This window comes from Mastigoproctus giganteus, chromosome 5, assembly GCF_048544385.1.
Source record: "Mastigoproctus giganteus isolate SK-2022 chromosome 5, ASM4854438v1, whole genome shotgun sequence".
NCBI lineage: Eukaryota > Metazoa > Arthropoda > Arachnida > Uropygi > Thelyphonidae > Mastigoproctus > Mastigoproctus giganteus.
In genome coordinates, this window is record NC_143579.1 from 142820283 (window position 1) to 142845850 (window position 25568).

The 25568-nt window shown below is 38.9% G+C and overlaps 1 protein-coding gene across 1 annotated transcript in view; it reads left to right on the forward strand.

Annotated features, from left to right (window-relative positions):
* The window catches only part of LOC150085744 (uncharacterized), a 381725-nt gene that overhangs the window by 95188 nt on the left and 260969 nt on the right, over positions 1-25568 (forward strand). The window lies entirely within an intron of this gene.

The window sequence follows — 25568 nt, forward strand, 5'->3', positions numbered from 1 at the left end:
GTCATATATTTTACATCTAACATTGTTGAATTGTGAAGACACTGTAATAAAACATTAGTACAAAACAGTACATTCCACTTGCCTATGCGTTACTTTTTTTATATTTTGTACTAATTTCCTTCCTTAAATAATCAAGCAAGCAGAAGAAGTCTGTTATAATTATTGATATAGCAGCTTAAAATATTTCATTTTCACAATAATTTCACAATAACAGATGTGCCGAAGTTTGCCTTTAGCCAGTGGGTGGTTGGTTGCTGGAACAAATTTCCATCTGTCATTGTAGAAGTTGATAGCTTATAAATAGATTCAAGGCAGAACTAGACAAACATTTGGAGTGAGTGGATGGGTAAAATGAGAAGAGTATGTGTTGTTTTTTTTTTCTGGCTGATACTATATAAGCTTGCTTTCCTGCATCATGTGCCTTTGCTAATGCTAATAATTTAAATTGCTGAAAGCTTACAAGATAAAAACTTACCTCCTAACTGTTTTAAGGTGATTAGAAGATTACAAATGGAAAAGAATTAAAACTTATGTATTTTAATTCCTTGGGAAAAGTGCACTTTTATTATTGGTTCATCATTAAGTTGTTTAAAAACCTCTACACAGTTAAAATAGTAGAAAGCCAGGGCCACAGGCTTAGATGATAAACACATTGTCAGTTACAGGTATTTGCTTTACTATATCATCTAAATCATCAAGGCTGTATGTATGGTTTGGCGATAGATACAACGAAACTAATGTTACTGTTATACCAATGGTGACACGAACTGCAATCACCTCTAAAGATGCTTGCATGGGGATAGGTCTACAGGGAACTACAGAGTTCACTATGACTGCTACTCCTCCATGAGCTGAATTAGAGGACCTTCTATCTTTTCTATATATATTATAATGCTTAATTGTCATAGATACTGTATTTGTGAAATTGGTTTCTTGAATGCGTACTGCAACAGGCTTATATTTACTTAATAGATCGTAAAAGTCATCTATGTTAGCACGGAGCCCACAGCAATTCCATTGAATAACTGTACTCGTTGTTTGGTTTTAACTGGTGTCTGCTAACATCCGTGAAGTAGTCTGCTTACGCCTGTTTAGTTTTCCCTTTTCCTTCTTTGAGAAAACTGGTCTGCCTGTGTCGATATCATCTTCTGGATGAATTTCAAGAATTGTATCGTCTTTGCCTGATTTTTCATCGATGTCCATGGTATCAGATCTGAGTTTGTATTTATCACTTCTTTCAGAACTCTTGATTTGTTCTTTCTGTTGCTGTTTGGGATTCTTATCTGGAGGTACTGTTACTGGTGTATTTACTTCTTGAGTTACATATTTGTAGGGAGAGTGTTCCTTTGATGAAGAAAGTACTGATTTAGCCCAACCAGATATAGAGATATTTGGAGGGACTGAGCAGTCAGTTTGAGTTGATACTGTGCGTAGTCGTTGAGTAATTGATACATACGTAGATGATTTAACAGGAATTGTAAATTGTTTTTTTGCCTCTTGATATGACACCTTGTGCTCTATTTTATATTTCTGAATATTCTTCTCTCGTTTCCATTGATCGCAGTCCTTAGAGAAGGCAGAATGATTTCCATGGCAATTAGGACAGTTTTGAGTTTCCTTGTTACAATCGGTATGTGTGTGTTCTTTAGAACCACAGCACAAGTGACTACACCTCTGCATACAGTTTGCGAATGACCAAATTTTTGGCACTTGAAGCACCGTACCGGATTGGGAATGTATGGTTGAACATGACATCTGAGGTATCCAGCCTTTATAGTTGTGGGGAGAATTGGTGTTTTAAAAGTGAGTATAACTATCTGAGTAGGGACAAGCTCTCCATCTCTTTTGATCAAAATTCTTTTGCCGTGGGTTACATTTTGGTTGTTTAATTCATGGACAAGTTCATCTTCCGATACATTTAGGAGATCCCTTTCTGATAATTACCCCTTTAGAGGAGTTCAGGGTTGCATGTGGGGTAACCTTTGTGGGAATTCCACCAAAGGTAGAAATTTTCAGGAGTCTCTCTGCATGTCTATGTTCATTCATCCCCACTAATAAATCTCCAGATCTTAATCGATGAACCATTTTTGGAAGGCCAGCCACATTTTCGAGACATTTCTGAATCAAAAATGGAGATAACTTACTCAGTGGTTGGTCTGTGGAGGAATGCAATATTAAAAAGAGAGGAGCAGAATAATCTGTCCCTTCTTTTTTTTGTCTCTTGGCATGGGATGGGTTTAAGTCATGATCTAGGGTCATGCCTATCTAGATCTGGATCAGTAGATCCGCAGCTGGACTGTTTTGTGCTTTCCATCACTGCTCCTTTTAGCCCTGGGAGAGTGGATTTCTTCCAGCCCTGCCACGTGGAGGCAGGAGCGGCCACCAGTGACCAAGCGATAAAGAGATTAGTTGTTAGTGTGTTAATAAGTTATTCCTATATACAAAAAGAAAGGTGTCTTGCCTTTCTGTCAAGTGAGCTAACTGCTTTACTTCAGAAGTGCAAAATTAAATAACTTCAGAAAAATAATACTATTCTATAATCAACCACTCTTTTAAGTAAATCGCTATAGTCACTTGCTTGGCACTTGGGGCCACAGCAAGTGGAAGAATACCATTAACATTCAGTTTAATCAATTCATTCAATGCTTTAAACACCTCACTCAGATCTCCCTGCGGGTGCCCTGTCTTGAGATGCTGCAATTTGCAGAACTGAAATCTTTCTATGTAAGAGCACCCTTTTGTTCCCTTCACCAATCTGGTTGCCCTTCTCTGCACCCATTCCAAGCAGATCTAAACCCTTCCTAAAATGAGGCTTCCAGACCTGCATACAGTACTCAAGATGCAGCCTAACCATGACCTTATATAAAGCGATAATCACCTCCTTATCACTGCTAGCAAAGTTTCTGTATATCATTGGCAAAGCCCAATGAGCTGCCCTGGCTGCATGTCTGCACTGCTCAGATATTTTCACATCCAACTGCACAGTTACCTCCAGATCTTTTTCATTCTCCATTACACTGAATTTAGTAACACACTGTTGAGATGTTACTCAGAGGTTACTCCTACCCATGTGTTGTACCTTGCATTTGTCAATGTTGAACTTCAACTGCCATTTCTCAGCCTATCGACCCAATTTTCCTAGATCATGTTGCAGTAGCTCACCCTAAAGACTGTCGTTAACCACCCTGCCAACCTTTGTATCATCTGCAATCTTAGACATCATTCATAAATATTGGAAACAACAATGTTTTCAATATGTTTTCAAAAATATTGAAAACAACAATGAACCTAGCACCGAACCCTGGGAACTCCACTAATAACATTAATCTATGAAAAGCAGTGCCCATTGATAACCACTCTCTGTCTTTTAACGCTTATCTATTCCTTTATCCATGCCAGTAACTTGCCCTAAATGCCATATTTCTCCAGTTTGTGCAACAGTTTTTTATGCAATAGTATCAAAAGCCTTCCTGAAATCCAAGTATATGATGTAAAAATTGTTTTTTGCATCCAGTTCCTTTGTCACTCCATCATAATAATCTATCAGATTGGTTAGACAAGAAAAATCCCTTGAAAAAATCCATGCTGTGATTATTTGCAGTATAATTGCATGTCTGTCCAAGTAGTCTTGCATTACTTCTATAACCAGTGATTTCATTATTTTTTTCTGGAACAGACGTTAAGCTAACAGGTCTGTAATTACTCATATTGCCTTTTGATCCCCTCCCCTTTATGAATTGGGGATATATTTGCACTTCTGCAGTCCATAGGGACCTCCCCTGACCTTCTTTGCTGTCTCCCCTAATATAATTGGATAGAGTCCACTGCCCCAGGTGCCTTTTTTGCATTAATTCTCAACAATTTCCCCTCCACTTTCCTTTCAGTTATTTCAACGTTATTTAGCTCCTTATTAGTTCAATAACCTTCTGGCATCCCCTTCCCTAAAGAATTCCTCATGTGTGAATGTAGGTGCAAAATACCTATTCAGTTTGTCTGCAACCTGATCATAGTCACCAGCAGTTGCTCCGTACACATCAATGGGCCCAATGTGATTCAGCCCATTTCTTCTACTATTAATATATGCATAGAGGTCTTTGCTGTTTTTCTTTTTGTTCTTTACCAGAGACTTCCTCATAATCTGCCTTAGCTTGCCTAACCTCCTTTGATTACAGACTAATTTATTAGATAGTATGAAACAGAGCTGTAATACTCAATACGTTCTACATTGATATCAATATTTGTAAAAATAATAAGAGAAGTTTACCTCAATATAGTACATAGAACACTTCCATATGATACTCTCCAGAAATTAAAATGAAAAAAACCAAAAAACTTACATTAGAGTAACAAATAATTAAAACTCAATTTAACACAATAAAACTCAATTTAACACAATTAAAAATCAATGTTACGTAATTAAAAATAAGAAAATTAATTAAAAGAATTTAACTAAAAAAATTGCAAAACGATTTATTTTCCTTTCCTTTCTTTCCAAGGAAGGAAAATCTTTTGCAATTTTTTTTGTTAAATTCTTTTAATTAATTTTCTTATTTTTAATTGCGTTAAATTGATTTTTTAAATTATTTGTTACTCTAATGTAATTTTTTCATATTTTTTTGTTTTAATTTCTGGAGAGTATCATACGGAAGTATTGAGGTAAACTTCTCTTATTATGTTTACAAAAAAAAAGTCTAATTTATGTCTACCACAGGCTTCCGTGTCACCCGATAATTTAAAAGTGCATTCCATGCTCTTTTCTTCTTTGCTACTTGTCTCAGTTGTTCATCTTACATCCATTTAGGTCTAAGCCTTGAACAGTATTTTGTTGGTGGTATGAAAAGCCTAGTAGCTTCTTTGATTATTTCCCTGAATATGTCCCATTTAGAATTTCTGTGGGCAGCATCATCAATTGGGCCCACTGCATGCACTTTCAAAACGTCTGTGACCTCTATAGTCATCCTTGTGAAAGTAAAAACCTTTCTCCTTTGTCCTTGAGAGTAGCTATGTCTTTAATTTAATTCCACATTAGTACACTGGGATCCCTGCCACTCAGTGGGTCTTTTACTTGCAGATTCTTGATGGATGTAGAATCATACTGATATACTTTCATCAGTATGATTCTACATCCTAATGTGTGATCAGTGATAACCAGAGTAAAAGTGTATTTCTTCCTCTTGTTGCTTCTAACATGCTGCTATAGAAACAGTCATCCAAGAAATCTACAAAAGTGTTGCTAGTGTGTGAGTGAGCAAACCACAAATTCCAGGGAACATTCAGTTAGGCCTAAAACACACTCCTACTCTCAATTTTGTTTTCCCAGTGCTTCAGTTCTGGATTAAGGCCAAATGAAGCCTTTAGCAGAGAACAACGATGGCGCCCCCTGGTTGAGGCTGAAAAAGATGTAAAGAGCAAATGCAAAAATTAACTGCCACCTTGTAGCAGTCAGCAGCACTTCGGCCTACCAGATTTAAGTAAAAATAAGACAAACTGACTTATGAGCTCAAGAAGCCCTAAAAAAATTCCCATTCTGTAGTGAACCAAAATTTTCATCTGTTCCTCGAAAAGCTGGGCCACATTCAGCTAACATACGAATGGCAGCTATTAAATGCTCCAAGACATATTCCCAGTAATTGCACTCTTCTTTAATTTGTTTTTCCAACTCTTGTCGCAAGCCCAAACCTTGTCTGCGAGTTAAGTATGTTAGCATAGTCTCGGTTAGAGTGCTTTTTTCATGATGAGCAAATACACTAGTACAGGTAGTTCCCGACTTTACGAGTTAATTCGTTCCTAGTGCATGCTCATAAAGTGAAAACTTGTAAAGCGGGAATTTTTCCCCTGTAGATGTAATGTTAAAATCAGGGGTTACGTTCTCAACAATGAAATTAGTTAGCTAATTAGTTTATGCTTAAACAATGATTGATTTATCCAAAGAAATAAAAACAGCTTGTAAAATTAAGCAAATTATAATAATAAATAAATTATTTATGACTTACAAATGCTAAAGAATGTTTATTCTTCATCATCATCGACTAAATGCACACTCGTTAATCACTCATTGTTGTCTCGGCACTCATTGTTGGTCTGTTGGAGGCACAAGGAGTCACGTTCTTCAGAAATGCGTTGATGCGTTTGTTTCCAAGATAGTCTTCTCTTTTTTTTTTTATAAATTTCACGATAGCATGCATAAGCATTTTTTAAATCTGTAGCAACTTTCCTAGTATGCTCCAAATTTGAATTTTGTGACTCGAAAATCTCAGTTGCTCTTTCTGTGTGTTGAAAAGCTTCGTCTAGCCCCCTTGAGAGTGAAGGAACGAACAGGAGTTTCAGCTGTTAAATCTTCTTCTTCCTCAGCTTCTTCACATTTTACTATTTCAAAGAGGTCTTCATTTGTGAGCTCTCCATTATGCGCTTGAAACAGATCAGTGTCATCAGTTGAAGAAAAGTCAAGCTGCAATTGGTTAGCAATCTGCTTCTGTTTCATTTTGTACGAAATCTGCTGGTTCTTGAAATCCTTCAAAATTATCAATAAACTGAGGACACAGTTTATTCCAAACACCCTTCAAGTTCTTCTCTGTAATTTTGTTCCAGGTTCATTGTATTATTTTTAATTGCATCTAAAATATGGAATTCTTTCCAAAATTCTTTAACAATTGGACCTCCCTCCTTATCCGTTGCATTAATTAGCATGTCAAATGTCTCCCGAAGATAATGTGCTTTAAATGTTTAAATAACGCTCCGGTCCATTGGCTGAAAAAATGGTGTCACATTTGGTGGCAAAAAATTTATTTTAACAGTAGGGTGGTGGTGTTGCATAAATGGTGGGTGGCCAGGTGCATTATCTAAAATCAGAATCACCCGAAAAGGAATATTTTTATCTTCAAAATATAGTTTTACTTCAGGCACAAGGTGATGCGAAAACCAATCTTGGAATAAAGGAATGAAGAGAAAATTCTGAAAATTTATTTATGTGTTTTATATGATTGAAGATATCAGTGAAGGAGAAACACATTTCACCATATTAACATAAAAACCCACACAATTCCAGCTATCAGTATTTTTGCAAATGCAATAACATAGAGTTTACTACCTGTTTATAATTGATTGCACTAACAGAAAAGCCCAATAAACCGGAAAGTGCAAATTGTTTTTACTGTTTTATGGTCATGACCTCCAGAAATGTGCTTTAGAAAAATATCACAAAGGCATTCAAAATTGGTTCTTATAACAGAACATATGATAATGATGAAAGTGCAGTGCATTTCAATGATTTGAATTGGCAACTAATACAATTTTCATTACAAAAATGACCTTTTAGAGACATAAATAGCTTGGTTATATAGTGAAAATTTCAACTTCCGAGGTCTTGGAAGGAATAACCAAAAAACAATGCATTATTGGGTTCACATTACGATATTTTCACTATACGATGGCACCTCTGGAATGGATTAATATCGTAGTGGGGGTACACTGTATTGTATAGCTATGAGCGTGATTTGAAATGCAGTATTTATGAATGTTTAACATTCATTTTTTGCAATTAATGTTCATATTTTCGATTTTGTTGATACTTGAGAAGAAAAAAATAGTAAACCTGGGAACTCGTAAAGCGGGAACTGCCTGTATATTTCGTCAGTCACTGAACTCTTCTCTTTCAACAAAACACGAGGAACATTTAGCAGCAAAAAAGTTTACAAACAAAGCAGTAAACTGATCCTGTTGATGGTGAATAGAATAACCACTCTCTCTTGTATTGCTCAACATTGGCTTTTAACCCAAAGAAATGTTTTTGTGAACAGTATCTTGTTTGTTTGCCACTTTTGAAAGTTCAGCAAGATTTATCATGTGGATTTATCATTTATCAGTATATTGTGCTGTTGACAGTCACTAGTTCTGCAAGTAATCCAATAAACCACATCATCAGCAGAAAAATCTCGCCACAACCCTGGATCTTTTGCTTTATTTACTTCATATTTTGCAGACTGAATCATTTTGCTTTGGTCCAGTAGATTTTCATTTTCAGCAGTCTTTTCAACTTCAGACAGTTTTGTAGAGCAACTTGCAAATCAACATTCACACTAGATATATCAAGAGAATTTACAGGCAAAGTGTGATCAGTAGTAAGATTCATGCCAGCTGAGCCAGCCTGTGACACCTCAACATCATGATGATGTTCTGATCTTGAAGTTGACCGAGCAGTAGTTTATCTTCAATTTTGTCATAGTCAGATATGGTACAAGTAGCTTCTGATGACGTAGATCTGTTTTGATTTTAGCATTGGTAAAGGCACACGATGCAAGAAAGCAAGCTTATATAGCATATGCCAAAAAAAAAAACAAAAAAAAACACCGTTCTCATTTCATCCATCCACTCGCTCCAAGTGTTTGTCTAGTTCTGCCTTGAATCTATTTAAGCTATCAACTTCTACATCGACAGATGGAAGTTTGTTCCAGCAATCAACCACCTGCTGGCTAAAGGCAAATTTCTGCACATCTATCCTACAACTGTCTTTCCTACATTTGAATTTATGCCCTCTCAGGTGATTATTCTGAGCAAGAGCAAGAACCCCATCAGCATTTGAGCATACTTAAACCATGAAGGCTTTATACACCTCAATCGGATCACCTCACAGGTGCCTAGTCTCCAGACAGTGTAATTTGCAAAACTTAAGCCTTTCTTCGTAAGAGCAAAAACCCCTTGTTCCATTCACTAATCTTCTCACTGCTCATTCCAGCAGCACTACATCCTTCTTAAAATGAGGCCTCCAGACCTGTATATTGTACTCAAGGTATGGCCTGACCATTGCCTTATACAAGGGGATAATCATCTCCTTATCCCTGCTAGAAAAATTCATTTGTGCATATCACTGACAAGACACCATGAGCTACTCTTTCAGACTATCTGCACTGCTCAGAAAACTTCATATGTCTGCACAATTACCCCCACTTCCTTTTCATTCTTTATCACTGTCAGTATAGTACCACACAGTTGGATAAAATACTCCGGGGTTACTATTACCCATATGTAGTAGTTTACATTTGTTGATGTTAAACTTCAATTTCCACCTCTCAGCCCATCTGCTCAACTTTTCTAGATACTGTTGCAGCAGCGTACTGTCATTAGTGTCATTAACAACCCTGCCAATCTTCGCATTGTCTGCAGACTTGGACATTAAGCCTGATATACCATCATCAGTATCATTAATAAATACAGAAAACAACAATGGACCCAACACCAAACCCTGGGGTACATTAGTTCACTAAGAGCAGTGTCTATTGATTACAGCCCTCTGTGTTCTCCTAGTCAACTATCCCGTTATCCATAGCAGCAATTTGCCTCCAATGCCACACTGCTCCAATTTGTGCAGCAATCTTCCATGTGTAACAGCATCAAAAGCCTTTCTAAGATCCAAATGTATGATATCAAAATTATTCTTTGCATCCAGTTCCTTTGTGTCCACATCATAGTATCCAATCAAATCCTTTTTCTACTGTTGGCATTCGTGGCGAGCAGACATGACTATTGCAGCTCTTCATAGTGATATTAAAGAAGCATATATAAGAGGTGATTAAAGCAGAATTAGTGAAGTAGAGCAGGATTTCAAATTTTTTTTAGTATATTGTAACGTTTATTTTAATAAGTTTTTTCCTTCCCCCCGTAATACTTTGATTTATTTTTTTATATTATAAATATAATTTTTTGAAATTTTGTTTTATTAATACAGTAAACCTATACTTGCGTGTACACCAATGCTAGGAGTTTAGTAAATAAATTTGATGAATTTGAGGTATTGCTCAAAACATCAAAGGCAGATATTATGGGGATTTCAGAGACGTGGTGTCACACAGATATAAGGAATGCAGAACTGGAATTTGGGGAGTACAATGTCTACAGAAAGGATAGACAGGACAGGAAGGGAGGAGGGGTTATGCTATTAGTTAAGAAATACATAAAATCCAAGGAAGTGAAGCCAGTCGACCTTGCTGGACAGTGCAGTGTCGAGTCAGTTTGGTGTGACATAAGCATTGGGAGATCAAAATTGAGAGTATGAGTGTGCTATAGGCCTAATGACTCTGATGAGTATAATAAGAAACTGTACAGGGAAATAGAGTGGGCCAGTAAATCAGAGAGTCTTATAATGGGGGATTTTAATTTCACAGATATTGACTGGAATTTGGGGGCTGGTCACTCACACACTAGCAAGACTTTTGTGGATTTATTGGATGATTGTTTTCTACATCAGCATGTTCGGGAGGCAACTAGAGGGAGTAATACTCTTGATTTGATTATCAGTAGTGATTCTTCATGTTAAGAATCTGCAGGTAAATGAACCACTAGGTGGCAGTGATCACAGTGTGCTGAAGTGGGATTTACTCAAAGAGGTAACTACCATTAGGGGTAAAGGGAAGGGTTATTGCTTTTGTAAAGGCGACTACGATGGACTGAGACAGTATTTAAATTCTATACAGTGGGACCAACTGATGATGTTATCAACAAGAAATTCAAAATGGGAAGCATTCAAAGAACTTATCTTGGAAGCTACTAGGCTTTACATACCAACTAAGAAATATTGTTCAAGGTTTAGGCCTAAGTAGATGTCAGATGAACCAATAAGACATATGCCAGAGAAGAAAAATGCATGGGATACATACAAATTAACACGTGACGCAGAAGCCTATGATAGATACAAGTTGATCTGTAACCAAGTTACAAAGGAGGTTAGGCAGGCGAAGGCAGATTACGAGAAATCTTTGGCAAGGGATGCAAAGAAAAACAGCAAAGAGTTCTTTACTTATGTAAACTCTAGAAGGAAGGGGATGAATCAGTTTGATCCACTTGATATCGATGGGTTAACTGTTGATGATCCTGCTCAGGTAGCTAACAAACTAAATGAATATTTTGCATCGACATTCACACATGATGAGTTATTCAGCGAGGGTAATGCCAGAGGTGTATTCAAATCTGGCAATAAGCTAGAGAATCTTGTAATAACTGAGAGTAAAGTGGAGGAGAAATTGTTGAAGATAAATACAAGAAAGGCACCCGGGGTGGATGGGATCTATCCAGTTATATTAAAGGAGGCAGCAGAGGAAGTAAGGAAACCCTTAGCCATAATTATAAAAGCTTCCTTGGACTCAGGGGAAGTACCCATGGACTGGAGATGTGCAAATGTGACCCCAATTCACAAAGGGCGACACAAGTAATTATAGACCTGTTAGTTTAACTTCGGTTCCCGGAAAATTAATGGAGGCACTGGTTAAAGAAGCACTGCAGGATCATCTACACAAGACTTCAGTTTTAGCCCAGACACAGCATGGTTTTGTTAAGGGGAAGTCTTGCCTGACCAATTTGATTGGATACTATGATGCAGTCACAAAAGAACTGGATGCAGGGAATAACATTGATATTACATAATTGGATCTTAGAAAGGCTTTTGATACTGTTGCACATGGAAGACTGCTGGGCAAATTGCTGCTATGGATAAAGGGATGGTTGAGAGGGAGAAGACAGAGAGTGGTAATCAATGGACACTGCTCATCGTGGACTAATGTTATTAGTGGAGTCCCTCAGGGTTCAGTATTGGGTCCATTATTGTTTACTGTATTTATAAATGATATTGATGATGGTATATCAAGCTTAATGTCCAAGTTTGCAGACGATACGAAGGTTGGCAGGGTTGTCAAGGACACTACTGACACTATGCTACTGCAACAGGATCTGGAAAGGATGAGCAGATGGGCTGAGAGGTGGCAAATGAAGTTTAACATTGACAAATGTTAAGTACTACATATGGGAAACAGCAATCCCAGAGCAAAGTCTCAACTCTGTGGTACTACACTGGCAGTGGTAGAGAATGAAAGGGACCTGGGGGTGGTTGTGCAGGCAGATATGAAGTTTTCTGAGCAGTGCAGATGGGCTGCAATAGTAGCTCATGGTGTATTGTCGATGATATATTGGAATTTTTCTAGCAGGGATAAGGAGGTGATTATTCCCTTGTATAAGACAATGGTCAGGCCACACCTAGAGTACTGTATACAGTTTTGGAGGCCTCATTTCAAGAAGGATGTAGAGATGCTGGAATTAGTACAGAGAAGGGCAACAAGATTAGTGAATGGAACAAAGGGTTGCTCTTACGAAGAAAGGCTTAAGTTTTACAAATTACAGTATCTGGAGACTAGGCACCAGCGAGGTGATCTGATAGAGGTGTATAAAGCCTTGAATGGTTTGAGCATGCTCAATGCCAATGGGATTCTTCCTCTTTCTCAGAATAATCACCTGAGAGGGCATAAATTCAAATTAAGGAAAGACAGATGTAGGATAGACGTGAGGAAATTTGCCTTTAGCCAGCGGGTGGTTGGTAGAACCGACTTCCATCCCTTGTCGTGGCAGTTGATAGCCTAAATAAGTTTAAGGATCAGCTGGACAGGTATTTCCAACGAACAGAGGGGTGAAGTAGAAGTGGGTATTTTTTATTTATTTATTTATTTTATTTTATTATTTTTTTTTTTTGGCTGATGCTGCTTAAGCTTGCTTTCTTGCATCAAATGCCTCTATTAAAGCTAATGCTAAAGCTAACCCCCGCTATTCGTGGTTGCTGATTTAATATAAAATGAAACCTGAAAAAATGTGAATTTTAAAGTGCCGTGAACATTTTCCAAAACAGTGCTCCGGTCAAAACAGCGCTCACTGGGTGGCGGGAGAGGGGTGACAAAATCGCGATCGTGGTTGTTTCTCGCTAATCCTTGTTCAGTATGTGTTATGCGCTTGTTATGGAAGGTTTCGTCGTTTCCTTTTAATTTATAGTTTATAAATTGAATAAATTTATAAATTGATATGCTTACAAAAGTGATAAATCTACCGTTTTGCAGTGTAAAACAGACTTTTTCGAGTGTGTTAACAGAAGAAAGTGACTTTATTGTGGACAAGTTCTTTCTAACCTGTACAAAAATATGGCTACGAATAACAAGGGAAATGTGACAAGATCAAAGGTGATGAAATTAGCAAATAAAATTGAGTTATTAGACAAAATTTCTGATGGTGAAAGTGTCTCCTCAGTGGCAAAACATTATAAAATCAATGAGTCAATGCTACGATCAATCAAGAAATCGGAAGAAAAAATCCGCCGTAGTGTCCATGAAAACGCGCTAATTGCTTCAAAAATTTGCTCTGTAACTCGTGATGTTAAATTAGAAAAAATGGAAAAGGCTTTAAATCTGTGGATAGAAGACCGAACTCAAAATAAAATTTCGTTAAGATCACTCATCATTCGTGAAAAAGGCAAAACTCCTTTATCAACACTTTAGCGAAACTGGTGATAGCACTGGCGGGATAAGTTTTTTAGCTAGCAAAGACGCTGGTTTGAAAGATTTGTTTGAAATTTCTGATAAATATTACATTTAATATTAAATTGTTTCTTATTTTCATTTCTATGCCATATACTTGCATTTCACTATGTACTGTCTATGTACATATTCATATTACGAAGGTACATATAATGCATACATAGACAACATTTTAGACTAGTTTTTCTTATATATTTCATACTTTGCAATGGAACCCCTTTATTACTATGGGAGCCATAACTCAGTATTCGCGGCATTGCTTAGGAACGTAACCCCCGCGAATAGCGGGGGTTTATTGTAATTAGCAAATTTCATAATGGTTATTAGAAGATGTGCCTTGGACACTTTGTCAGAAGGTACCACGACTCATACAGAAATACCTGATGGCCATTTCCGGGTGAGTCGTGATTTTATCTTTTGCAGAATCTGTGGCATGTATTCCAAGGTCGACCTAGTAGATAATCCTAGCTCACTTGGAGATTCTTTTCTTTGTCACCGTTGTAATGAGTGCACCGACCTTAAGTTACAATTTGAGTCACTGAAAAAAACAGGTGCTTGCCCTCGAGAATAATGTAACTGGGAGCTCGCCAGGGACTCAAGACTCTAGCAACCTACCAAGTAATGCACCTCCCCAGAAAAGAATAACCAGGTGCAAACTACTCTTGTTCAAAAGGACTTTGTTCTATTAGGAGATTCCATTGTCAGGGAAACAGGAAATATTTTTTGTAATAAGGATAGATGGACTAGAACCAGGGTATGTCTGCTGGGAGCAACTATTAATGATGTCACCAACAGACTGTCAGATTTTAAAGGAGGAAAAGAGAATGTTATTATTTATGTGGGAACTAATGACATTAAGCATACATGATCTGACGATTTGTTAGACAAATATAGAACCATGCTAAAGAAATGTCGCAAGTTAGGTCACAATGTCTAAGTGTTTGCAATTCTGCCCAGGCACAATAGGAGGGATTATAAGCTGAAAGCCTTGTGGATTAATTTAAGACTTGAAGGACTCTGCAAGGCTTTTGGGGGAAATTTCTATTAGCTTGGCCCACACTTGTAGGTAGAAGAAATCTGCTTTGTAGAGACGGGATGCATTTAAACAAAGGTGGTGCAAAAGTTTTTGCCAATATTATTGAAGATACCTTAAAACTTAAGGGAAACTGCTAGTTTGGGGGGGGACAAGGGTAATATAGATATATGTTTATCTGATAGTATTGGTCAAATTAACTCCTGCACATACCTCAAGAGTATTCATTTGTAACCACAACAGAACATGGTGGCAAGATGTTCTGAGGGCAAAAGCATTTCAAATGAGTGGGTAGGAAATTCCAGGGAAGCGAGCTTAAACAGCTTTAATGGGTGTCAGGGTAGTTAAGTTAACTATACAAGAACACTTAAGTCTTAATTGTTTATACAGTAATGTCAGAAGTGTCGTCAATAAAATGAATAAATTCGAACTGCTGGTTAGGACAAGTAATGTTGACATAATAGGGCTTACAGAAATGTGGTGCCACCCGGAGATATGGGTTGATGAGTTTCAGTATGGTTGTATAATGTATTTAGGGAGGACAGGGAAGAAAGAAGGGGCTGTGAGGTCATGCTTCTTATCAAAAGTAGCCTGAGTGCAATGAAAGCTTTCCCGGATTCAGATGTTTCGCATGCTAGTATAGAATCTGTATGGTGTGAATAGTTGGAAGCAAAGGTATAATGAGAGTGGGAGTAATCTACAGGCCAGGTGATTGTGAAGATTATGATGAGAGCCTCTACATGCAAATGGAATGGGCAAGTAAGCGTGAATGTCTTATTATGGATGATTTCAATTTGCTTCTAATTAATTGGAGCAAATGGGAAGGAAACTCCACATGGGTGACAAAATTTTTAAATCAACTAGATGATTGCTATTTGTATCATCATCATGTCAGGGAAAGTACTAGGGAAAAGAATACTCTAGACCTCATCATTACCCATGAACTAGATGACATAATAGGGCTGACAGTACAGGAACCAGTAGCAGGAAGTAATCGTGGAGTTCTACGTGGATGATGAAGAGAGAGGTAGTAGTTAAACGCAAAGGAATCGGTTATAATTTCAGGAAAGAAAATTGATGCCTTATGTATTTGATCTCTGTGAGATATCTACCCAGTTAATAGAGGCCATGTATCATCATGTTAGCGCCTTAAAGGTGCTACATGGCCTCTATTAACTGGATAGATATCTCACAGAGAGCAAATACAATTGAATTATGGTATACCTTTTAAAACATTAATCACAGAAGCCTTGAAAGCTTATATACCATTAAAAAAATTACTCCACGAGGAGGATATCAAGTTGGATTAATAATGAAGTTGCCAAATTACTTGAGCAGAAAAAATGGCATGGAAAAGTAACAGAGCAGTAAAAAGTACTGAAGCCTATAACAGCTACAAATTGATCTGTAATAATGCCACTGAAATGCCAGCGATTATGAGAAATCGCTGGCAAAGAGCGGGGATAAGGAATTCTTCACATATATACAAAGAAGAGAAGGACAAGCCAGATTGGACCCTTATGTAATGGACATGGGATAGCATTAGATACCCCAGCTGAAGTTGCAGATGAACTTAACAGTTACTTTGCATCGATATTTACAGAAGAAATTTACCCTTCATATCAATGAGAAATTCTGGGAGTGAAGTTGAAAAAAATGTAATGTTTATTTATTGAAAAAACTTTTGAGCCTATAATCTTAAGGTAGGGGCAAGTGAGTGCATTGAACCATTGAGGCTAATTATGAGACCTTCACGGTACTCTGGAGTGATTCCATTGGATTGGAAAAGTGCCAATACATAAAGGCGGTTCCAAGTGTGAAGTGGAAAATTACCGGCCGGTTAGTCTAACTTCAGTAGTAGGGAAAATCATGGGGACTATGATCAAGGGTGCAATTCAGGATCATTTAGATAGAAATGGAATTCTGAAGGATACTAACCATGGTTTTAAAGGGAAAATCATGTTTAATTAATCTGGTTAGCTATTTTGACAGGGTCACTCAACAGCTGAACTTAGGAAATAATTTTGACGTTGTTCATTTGAATTTCAGCAAGGTATTTGACTCATTCCCACATGAGCGGTTACTTTATAAGCTGGAACAGGTTGGAATCACAGGGAAAATCCGTAGATGGATAGCAGGGTGGCTTCAGAGCAGGAGGCTGAGGGTTATTTCTCAGATTGGGTGAATGTAAGAAGTGGAGTTCCCCAAGAATCAGTATTGGGACCACTGTTGTTTTTGATTTTCTTAAATGACATTGATGAAGGGATTGAGGGCATGATGTCTAAATTTGCAGATGATGTAAAGATTAGTAGAATAGTTAATGATTGCTGCCAAGCAGAGCTTCTTCAGAATGACCTAGATAGACTTCAGAGATGGTCAGAAAAATAGCAGCTATGCTTTAATCCAGTTAGAGTAACTCCAAAATAACTTATACACTTGGCAGAGTTGAACCAAAGCTGATAGTTGTGCAAAGGGACTTGGGTATTATGATATGATCAGATATGAAGTTCTCCGAGCATTGTAGACTGGTTGAAAGGAGGGCCCACGGTGTCTTATCAATGATTTATCGAACAATTGCTAGTAGAGATAAGGACGTCATAATCCCATTATATAAGGCTATTGTTAGACCACACTTGGAATAGTGTGTTCAAGGATGGAGACTACACCTAAAGAAAGACATTGTTCTTCTTGAAAGAGTCCAAAGACTGGTAACTTGCCTGGTGAGATCGGCAAAAGGACATCCATCCTTCGAATATGTGGGTTACAGAGCTTGGAAACAAGGCACCTTAGAGGAGACTTGACTGAGGTGTTTAAGGCTCTGAGAGGTATAAGCAGAATGAATAAGGATGAAATTTTCATGATTATAAATGATTATTGGAGTAGTGGCCATAATTTAATGTTACCGGGGGGGGGGGGAGAGTTGTTTAGACTGGATTGCAAGAAGTTTTATTTTAGCCAGCGAGTTATAAATTGCTGGAATAAGTTACCTACATGGGTGGTAGAGACTGACAGTCCGGGGAAATTCAAAGATCAGCTGGATAATTACCTAAGGGAGGAGGGAAATGCATAGGTTGTCCATTAACATTTCCTTTTCTCTTATTAATTTTTATTTTTTATTTATTTATTTATTTTTTTTATGAAACCCCCAAACACGAGAGGTATTAGAACCTATAGTACTTAGTACTGTGCTTGAGTTGGAGGTTGAGAAGACAAAAGAAGATATTTGTTGACATTGGATTTGAACTTCTGTAGACTGTAATTTTCAGGAAATACGTATGAAAGAAGGTTGTTCCAGAAAACGGCAGTTGAATGAATAAACGAGGAAGATGAAAAGTTGGTTCTGTGAGTTTGAAGTTGGACAGTAAATGATTGTTGGCTGGTGGCGGCACGTGTTCGGACTGTTTTGAAAGAGAGAGCGGCAATTATAGAAGCCAATTCAGAAGAACTGCCCATGGAAGTATCTGTAGAAGAGGCATGCAGCAGAAACAGTACGTCTATGAGACAGCGAGTAAAGAGACTCTGTTAGAGTTGAATCATTAATTAACCTAACTACCATCTTCTGAATGGAATCAAGAAGCCTGAGAGAGGTTTTGGGGGCACCATCCCAGATGTGGGAACAATATTCCATGGCAGGGCGGATTTACGATTTATACAGAGTGAGCTGTTTGGAAGAAAAGTAACGCCGAGAGCGAAAGAGAAAACCAAGTTTTTTAGATGCAGAGGAAGCAATATTTGTAATGTGCTTGTGCCAAGAGAGATTAGAAGTCAGGGTAATCCCCAAAAGAGATATATTATTTTGACTAGAAATCGGAGTGTCACTAAAGATAAGCATAGGAGCAGAAGAATCCTTTTTGCGAGATATAAAACAAGACTGAGTTTTAGAAAGGTTGAAATCAACTGAGTTGTCATTGCCCCACTGGAGAATTACCTGAAGATCGGCATTTAAGGAATTGGTAGCAAATTTTCAAGAAGTAGAAGCTGATTGAGCAGAGCAAGGTTTCTCAAAATGGAAAGTGGAATGCAATGTGCTATCATCGGCAAAACTATGGATAGCATTTCCAGTCAATGGAAGACGTTCATTAATATACAAGAGGAAAAGAGTGGGGGAAAGAACTGAACCTTAAGGGACACCGGCATTAGTGGAGAAGTTAGAAGACAGAGAGCCATCTACCATCACCCTCGGTGAGCGATCAGAGAGAAAACTGGATAACCAATTACAAAAAACAGTTGGCAAACCATAAGACGGAAGCTTGTTTAGAAGACCTTTTATATGCCAAACACGATCGAAAGCCAAGATGTCAAGAGCAACTACTTGTGTTTCACCTAACGTTCCATTGAATTAGTCCATAAATGGGTAACATAAGCCAGAATATCACCAGTGGATCGACACTGACGGAATCCATACCGGTGATCGTTGATCAGACGGAAGGTTTCTAGGTAGTTTAAGAGTTGGCGGTTAATTGATTTCTCTATTACTTTAGAAAGAGTAGAAGTAATTGCAATGGGACGATAATTGGATGGGAGGGATTTGTCACCCCTTTTTAGGAACTGACTGGATATGAACAAATTTCCAAGCAGAAGGAAAAAACACCTTTGGAATAAGAAAGTGAAAATAGGCGGCAAAGAATAGGAGTAAGTTCAGGAGCACAGGTTTTGAGAACAAGTGGAGAAATACCATTGTGACCTGTAGCTTTCTTAGCATCAAGATTCGTCAAAATCCTTGTGACATCCTTTTGACGGAAGACCACAGGAGGCATTGAATGGAGCATGTTGGGAATGGTGGGAGGTGTTTTACCAAGATCATTAATACATGAGTTGGAAGAAAAATGGGATGTTAGCAGGTCAGCTTTATCCTTGGCTGAAGTGACAACAGAACCATCTGGTTTGAGGTGGGAGCAGAGATGGGCAAAAGTTGTGGCCAATAGCTTTGGCAAGAGACTAGAATGCTCGGCATCCATTAGGGCAAGAAGCAACTCTTAGCCTGTTAAAACTCTAGTTTGGACTGATTAATAACTGCTTTACAACTCTTGCGAGCTTTGATGTAGGCAGAAAATGAAACTGAAGAATTAGAAACAAGCAAATTACGATATGCAATGTTCTTCTCTTGAACAGCCTTAGCACATTTATTGGAAAACAAAGGTTTAGATAAAAGACGAGATTTTAAAGTAGAGTGTGGGATAAAGGATTCCGTTCCTACAAGAATAATTTCACTGACACGATCTGAGCAAACGTTGACATCAGAAGTTTTGAAACAGTAATCCGACCAAGGAAAAGAAGAAAAGAAGTCTCGCAGGTCATCCCATTTAGCATTCTTGTAATGCCAAACAACACGAGGTTGGGAATAGCCATGAGATAAAGGTTCCATTGAAGAAGAGACAATTACCAAGTTGTGATCTGAAGTGCCTAAAGGACCTCTCACTTCGACAGTGTACTTAGTAGGGTTGTCTGTGAGAAAAAGATCAAGCGTATTGGCTGTATGATTAGGATTGTCCGGTATTCTTGTAGGTAAATGAACAATCTGTACAAGGTCATTAGTAATTGCAAAAGCTTCAGCATCTCGACCAGCTGGGTCGGTGTGACTAGAAAACGGAAGCCAGCTGGAGTTGTGAACATTAAAATCACCAAGGAAAATTATCTCGCTGTTAGGAAAGTTGGACTGGCGAAAGTCAAGTTTGAAAGAGAGGAAGTCAAAGAGCTTCAAGTGATTAGTGGAGTTGGGAGAACAGTAGAGACAACCGATGAATTTGACCCAATGAGGTAAAGAGATATTAAGCCAGAGAAGATCAAAGAGAGGAGATTCCAAATTGCCAAGTCTCTGATAGGGAATATTATTATTATTATTAATTTGTTTTTATTCTTATTATTTTATTTTATGTATTTTTTGTTATTTTATTTTATTATTATTACTATTTTTTATTTTTTTGGTTGGTGCAGCATAAGTCATAGGCTTCCTTGCATCATGTGGCCATTACTAATATAGTGGATTCCCGTTATTTGGGCCACCGTTTAATCGGGGCAGCCGTTTATTTATGGCAAATCTTAAAAAACAGAACCCAATCGAGAAAATAGCCAGGGCTTACTTCACTTAATTGGGACAGCATGCCATTTAATTGGGGCAGGAGACCGCAGCACTGCAGATTACCTTATGATTGTCTCTGACGGTACTATGTGGTTTGGTCGAAATTCTGGAGGTCACAACCATAAACCAATTAGCATTCACATGTTTATTGGGCTTTTCTGTTAGTGAAATCTATCCTAAACTGATAGTAAACTCAATCTTATTGAATTTGCGATAATACCGACAGCTGGAATTCTGTGGGTTATTATGGCGAAATATGTTTACACTTCCAATGAAACCTTCAATCATATAAAAAAATTAATTTTGAGATGTTCTCTGCATTCCTATTTTTAAAGCTTTGTAACTCGTTACTCCGTTCTCATTTGTGCGTATTGTGTTACTTGCAATATGTGTGTGCCGTGTTCTTTGTTATTGATTGCTTATCTTTTTACTGTTTTAAATTTTAACCCCCATTCACAAATGTTAGTGAACAGAAATGTCAACTAGTTCATATGTACATAATACAGTACGTATCAATTATTCCGATTGTCACGTATATTCTTCTGATTTTCACATATTATTTAATTTTTTAATTGGTAAGGTAATAAAGGGTAAATTTGTGCTTAATATATCTTTGCTTTTATAGCCTGTGGATAATATTTCTCCTATTTTCTCTAATTAGAATCGCTGTTTAATAGAATTAAAATTCAATTCACAAACGTGATCACAATGACCGGGCGCTTACTACACATCGTATAATGAATATTACTTTACTGTGGTGAGTTCATCGTAACGTGATTTTATTGTACACTGAACCAGTTAATTACATTGTATTTTAAAAAATTGTATTTCATTGTATTTCAAAAAAATACATTGTATTTTTAACTATTTACGTGAAACTTCGGATAATTGTAAATGCACTGGTCCCCTGATGTGTCCCAAATAACCGGAATGGACTGTACTAATATTAAATTGGTCAGACAAGACTTCCCCTTAACAAACCCATGATGTGTCCTTGCTATAACTAAAGTCTTGTCTAGATGATCCTGCAGTGTTTCTTTAACCAGTGCCTCCATTAATTTCCCTGGAACAGAAGTAAACTAACAGGTCTGTAATTACTTGTGTCATCCTTTGATCTTCTTTTGTGAATTGGGGTCACATTTGCACATCTCCAGTCCATGGGTACCTTCCCTGAGTTCAAGGAAGCTCTCATAATTATGACTAAGGGTTTGCTTAATTCCTTTGCTGCCTCCTTTAATATAACTGGATAGATCCCAACCACCCCAGGTGCCTTTCTTATGTTTATCTTCAACAATTTCTCCTCCACTTTGCTCTCAGTGCAGGTTTTTAATGCATGAAGAATCACTACTGATAATCAGATCAAGAGTATTACTCCCTCTAGTTGCCTCCCAAATATGCTGCTGTAGAAAACAATGATCCAATAAATCCACAAAAGCCTTGCTAGTGTATGACCAACCCACAAATTCCAGTCTATATCTGGGAAATTAAAATCCCCAATTATAAGACTTTCTGATTTACTGGCCCACTCTATTTCCCTGTACAGTTTCTTATTATACTCATCAGAGTCATTAGGCCTATAGTAAGTAAGTAAGTAAGGTGCAGCCATTATCAACCCACTGCAGGACGGAAGCCTCCTCAACAATTCATGCTGAGGGAAATGGACCATAATCTGCCACGCTGGTCCAGTGCGGGTTGGCAGATCGACCGTATTCAGCAGTCAGGGGCTTGAACCCCGGTCTACTCAAAGAGCGTGTGCTACTGCACTCCCGCTCCTGCCCACTCGGCTAGGAGCCCCTTGCCCGTGGCATGATACAAACTCTCCATGTGCACCGCCCAGAGAAGAAGCCACAGCATCTACTACTGTTGAGAGCAAGTGATACCTCAGAGCTCAAGACTAGCAATGACGTCAAAGATCTGGTGCAAAGCACTATAAGGGCTGATTATAAGAATCTAAAAGTGAAATCCCTGAGACCCATTAGGAACAAAGGAGTCCTACTGGAGACCGCAACAAAAGAAGACCTAACAAGTATTGCCACATGTGGTACTCTCACAAATGCAGGAGTGGTCATAGCTCCTCCTAAAAAGTCAAATCCGTCAATCATAGTGTACGATGTTCCAAAGCACAGTTCCAACGACGAATTACTTGAAGATCTGTTCCACAGAAACCTACAGGACCGGGGATTCGCCTGGGAGGAAGTTAAGGATGAGACCACTTTTAGGTTTGCAACAAAATCAAAATCCAACTCTACAGAACACAAAGTAATCAGCTTCTCTCCACGGATTTATAGAACTGTCCTCTCTACAGATAGATTATTCCTTGGTTGCAGTGCACACCGATTTCGCCCGTTTACAATTGTCACTAGGTGTTTCCTATGTCTGGGATATGGGCATACCTCCCAACGCTGCTCCCACAAATCTCCATCCTGCGGGCATTGTGCCAGGAGTGGGCATGTCCAAGCAGAATGTCCCTACATTGACGAAGAGCCCTCTTGTGTGAATTGTAAAAGGAACAGGCGAGCACATAACCATTCCCTCCGGGATATTTTATGCCCAGAATACCAAAGGGCTCTGGAACTCGTAAGACTAAGGACCGCTGATGCCTAAATCAACAAGAAATCCCAGTTGTGTCCCCGCTCCAGTCCTGCCCACTCTTTCTGGGAGCCTAAGAGGAGCCCCTGTATCTCAAACTAAATACTTGCGAATGATGCAAATAAATGGGCAAAGGTCCCGCACAGTTGCGGATGAAATACGCCAGGCCACTGAGGAGCATTCAATTGATGTTGTTCTGATTCAAGAGCCGTATGCTGCAAGAATACAACCCCATCCAACCTCTAAAATTACTGGCTTTTCCATACACACGCGAGTCATTCAACCTGTCCCAGTGGACCCAAAAACATGTATAGCAGTCATAAATAGGGATCTCGATGTCCTGGTTGTCCAGGGCCTCTGCAATCAGTTCTCCACCTGTATCCAGATTACATGTACAGATCAATCATTCTACCTGATGTCACTCTACAGCCCTCCCTCAAGTAACATCAATGAAGCACTAAACTTTTTGGAATTTGCCCTGAATTTTATTGGCTCCAAACAACTCCTGGTTGCATCTGACTTGAACGCAAAATCCCCCTTCTGGCACAGTGCAGTTGCCAATGGCCGTGGCCAGCTTCTTGAGGACTTCATCCTCAGCCAAAATCTTATTATCCATAACCAGCCTAGCCAGTTCACTACTTACTCTAGCTCCACCGGTGAATCTAATATTGATTTAACCCTGTCTACAAAAGACCTACGTCAGTCAGTTAGTTGCTGGAAGGTAACTCCGGATCTGACTGTTAGCGACCATAGAGCCATACTGTTCCATCTTGACTTGGTTCCACCGAGAAACAACAACAGAACAAGGCCAACTGACTTCATTAGATTCTCTTCGAGAAACGTCAATTGGGAAGCATATGACAGCTCCATAGAACTGGACTTTCCAAATCCAGACCCATCACAGATGGACTCGCTAAATGCACAGGACTTGACCACCTTTATCCAGCACTCCATACTCAGAGCCTCATACAGGTCCTCAAGGAAGAAGGTGTTCCGCCCAGCAATCTGCCCATGGTGGACCCGGGAACTTACCATCCTTCGTAAGGCAGTCCACTCTGCGCGCAGGAACTACCAGCGACACCGTGATTGGCCAGCTCCTGATGTCGAACGCCTTCATAGGGATTATATCGCCAAAAAGAATGAGTATACCAAGGCAATTGCAGCCAGAAAGAGAGAAACTTGGGCAAATTTCGTAAAAGAAACCAACCGTACAAATCCATGGGGCCTGGCATATAAGATTTTGAGAGAGAAAACCTTCTCCCCAGAAATATTCAACACTGTTTCAGTAGACGCTCAGGAAACTAAGTGTTGGCAAGATTCTGCCAACCTTATTCTAGACAAACTGTTTCCACCTGATGACATCTCTGAGGATCATCCAGAACACTCAGCAATTAGAGCTGCCAACAGCAATTACATAGCAAAAGAGCAAGCCAACCCATTCACACTAGAAGAACTGGGAGCAGTCCTTAAAAACATTAATGCCAAAAAGTGTCCAGGCCTTGACCTAATAGAATACATCTTCATCAACCGCTTTCACACACTGCGGCCGCACCATCTACTCCTTCTCTTCAATAAATGCTTGGAAGAAGGATGCTTCCCAAAAGAATGGAAATTTGCCCTCATTCGCCTCATCAAGAAGCCTCACAAACCACCAACAGACCCCCGCAGCTTCCGGCCTATTGCCCTGCTGGCTAACCTTGGTAAGGTCCTTGAGCGACTCATGGCTCTCAGGGTTGTCTCCATGCTACAAATGCACGATTTGGTCTCACCATGCCAGTATGGCTTCACCCGTGGAAGGTCGTGTGAAGAAGCTCTGTTCGATTTGGTTTTACATATTGAAAGTTCTGAAGAAAAATTCGAATTGGCCATCTTCATAGACTTCGAGGGAGCCTTCGATACCGTCTGGTGGGATAGTGCCTTGGCACGCCTTCGAACTGCCGCTTGCCCCCAGCAATTATACAGCCTCTTCCAGAACTATTTTTCCGACCGAGCAGTTATTCTCAAGTCAAAATTCCAGCAAGTCACAAGATCAGTAAATCGAGGTTGTCCCCAAGGGTCAGTCCTGGGACCCCTCATTTGGAACATAGTCCTCCAAGACTGGCTCTCCCGCACCTTCAGGAATACAAAAATTGTGGCCTTTGCCGATGATCTCACAGTTGTGGTGTCAGGGCATTCACGGAAGGCCATTGAAGAAAATGCAAACCAGGTCCTCGACGATCTCTCAACTTGGGCCGCACTTAATAAGTTGCATATCAACCCAACAAAAACTAAAATGATGCTATTCAAGAATAGACTGGATCTCAGGCGCCCACCGCAGGTAAAGATATGTAATGCTCAACTGCCAATCGTCACCGAAACCAAAGTACTTGGAGTGATTATTGACCACAAACTCAGCTTTCTTCCACATCTTGTTAATTTAAGAAACAAAGTTAAGAGATTCTCAGGAACCATCATACGCATCTCTAAGAATGATTGGGGACTCTCCAAAAGGTCCCTGCGGTTGTATTACAACGCAGTATTTTTACCA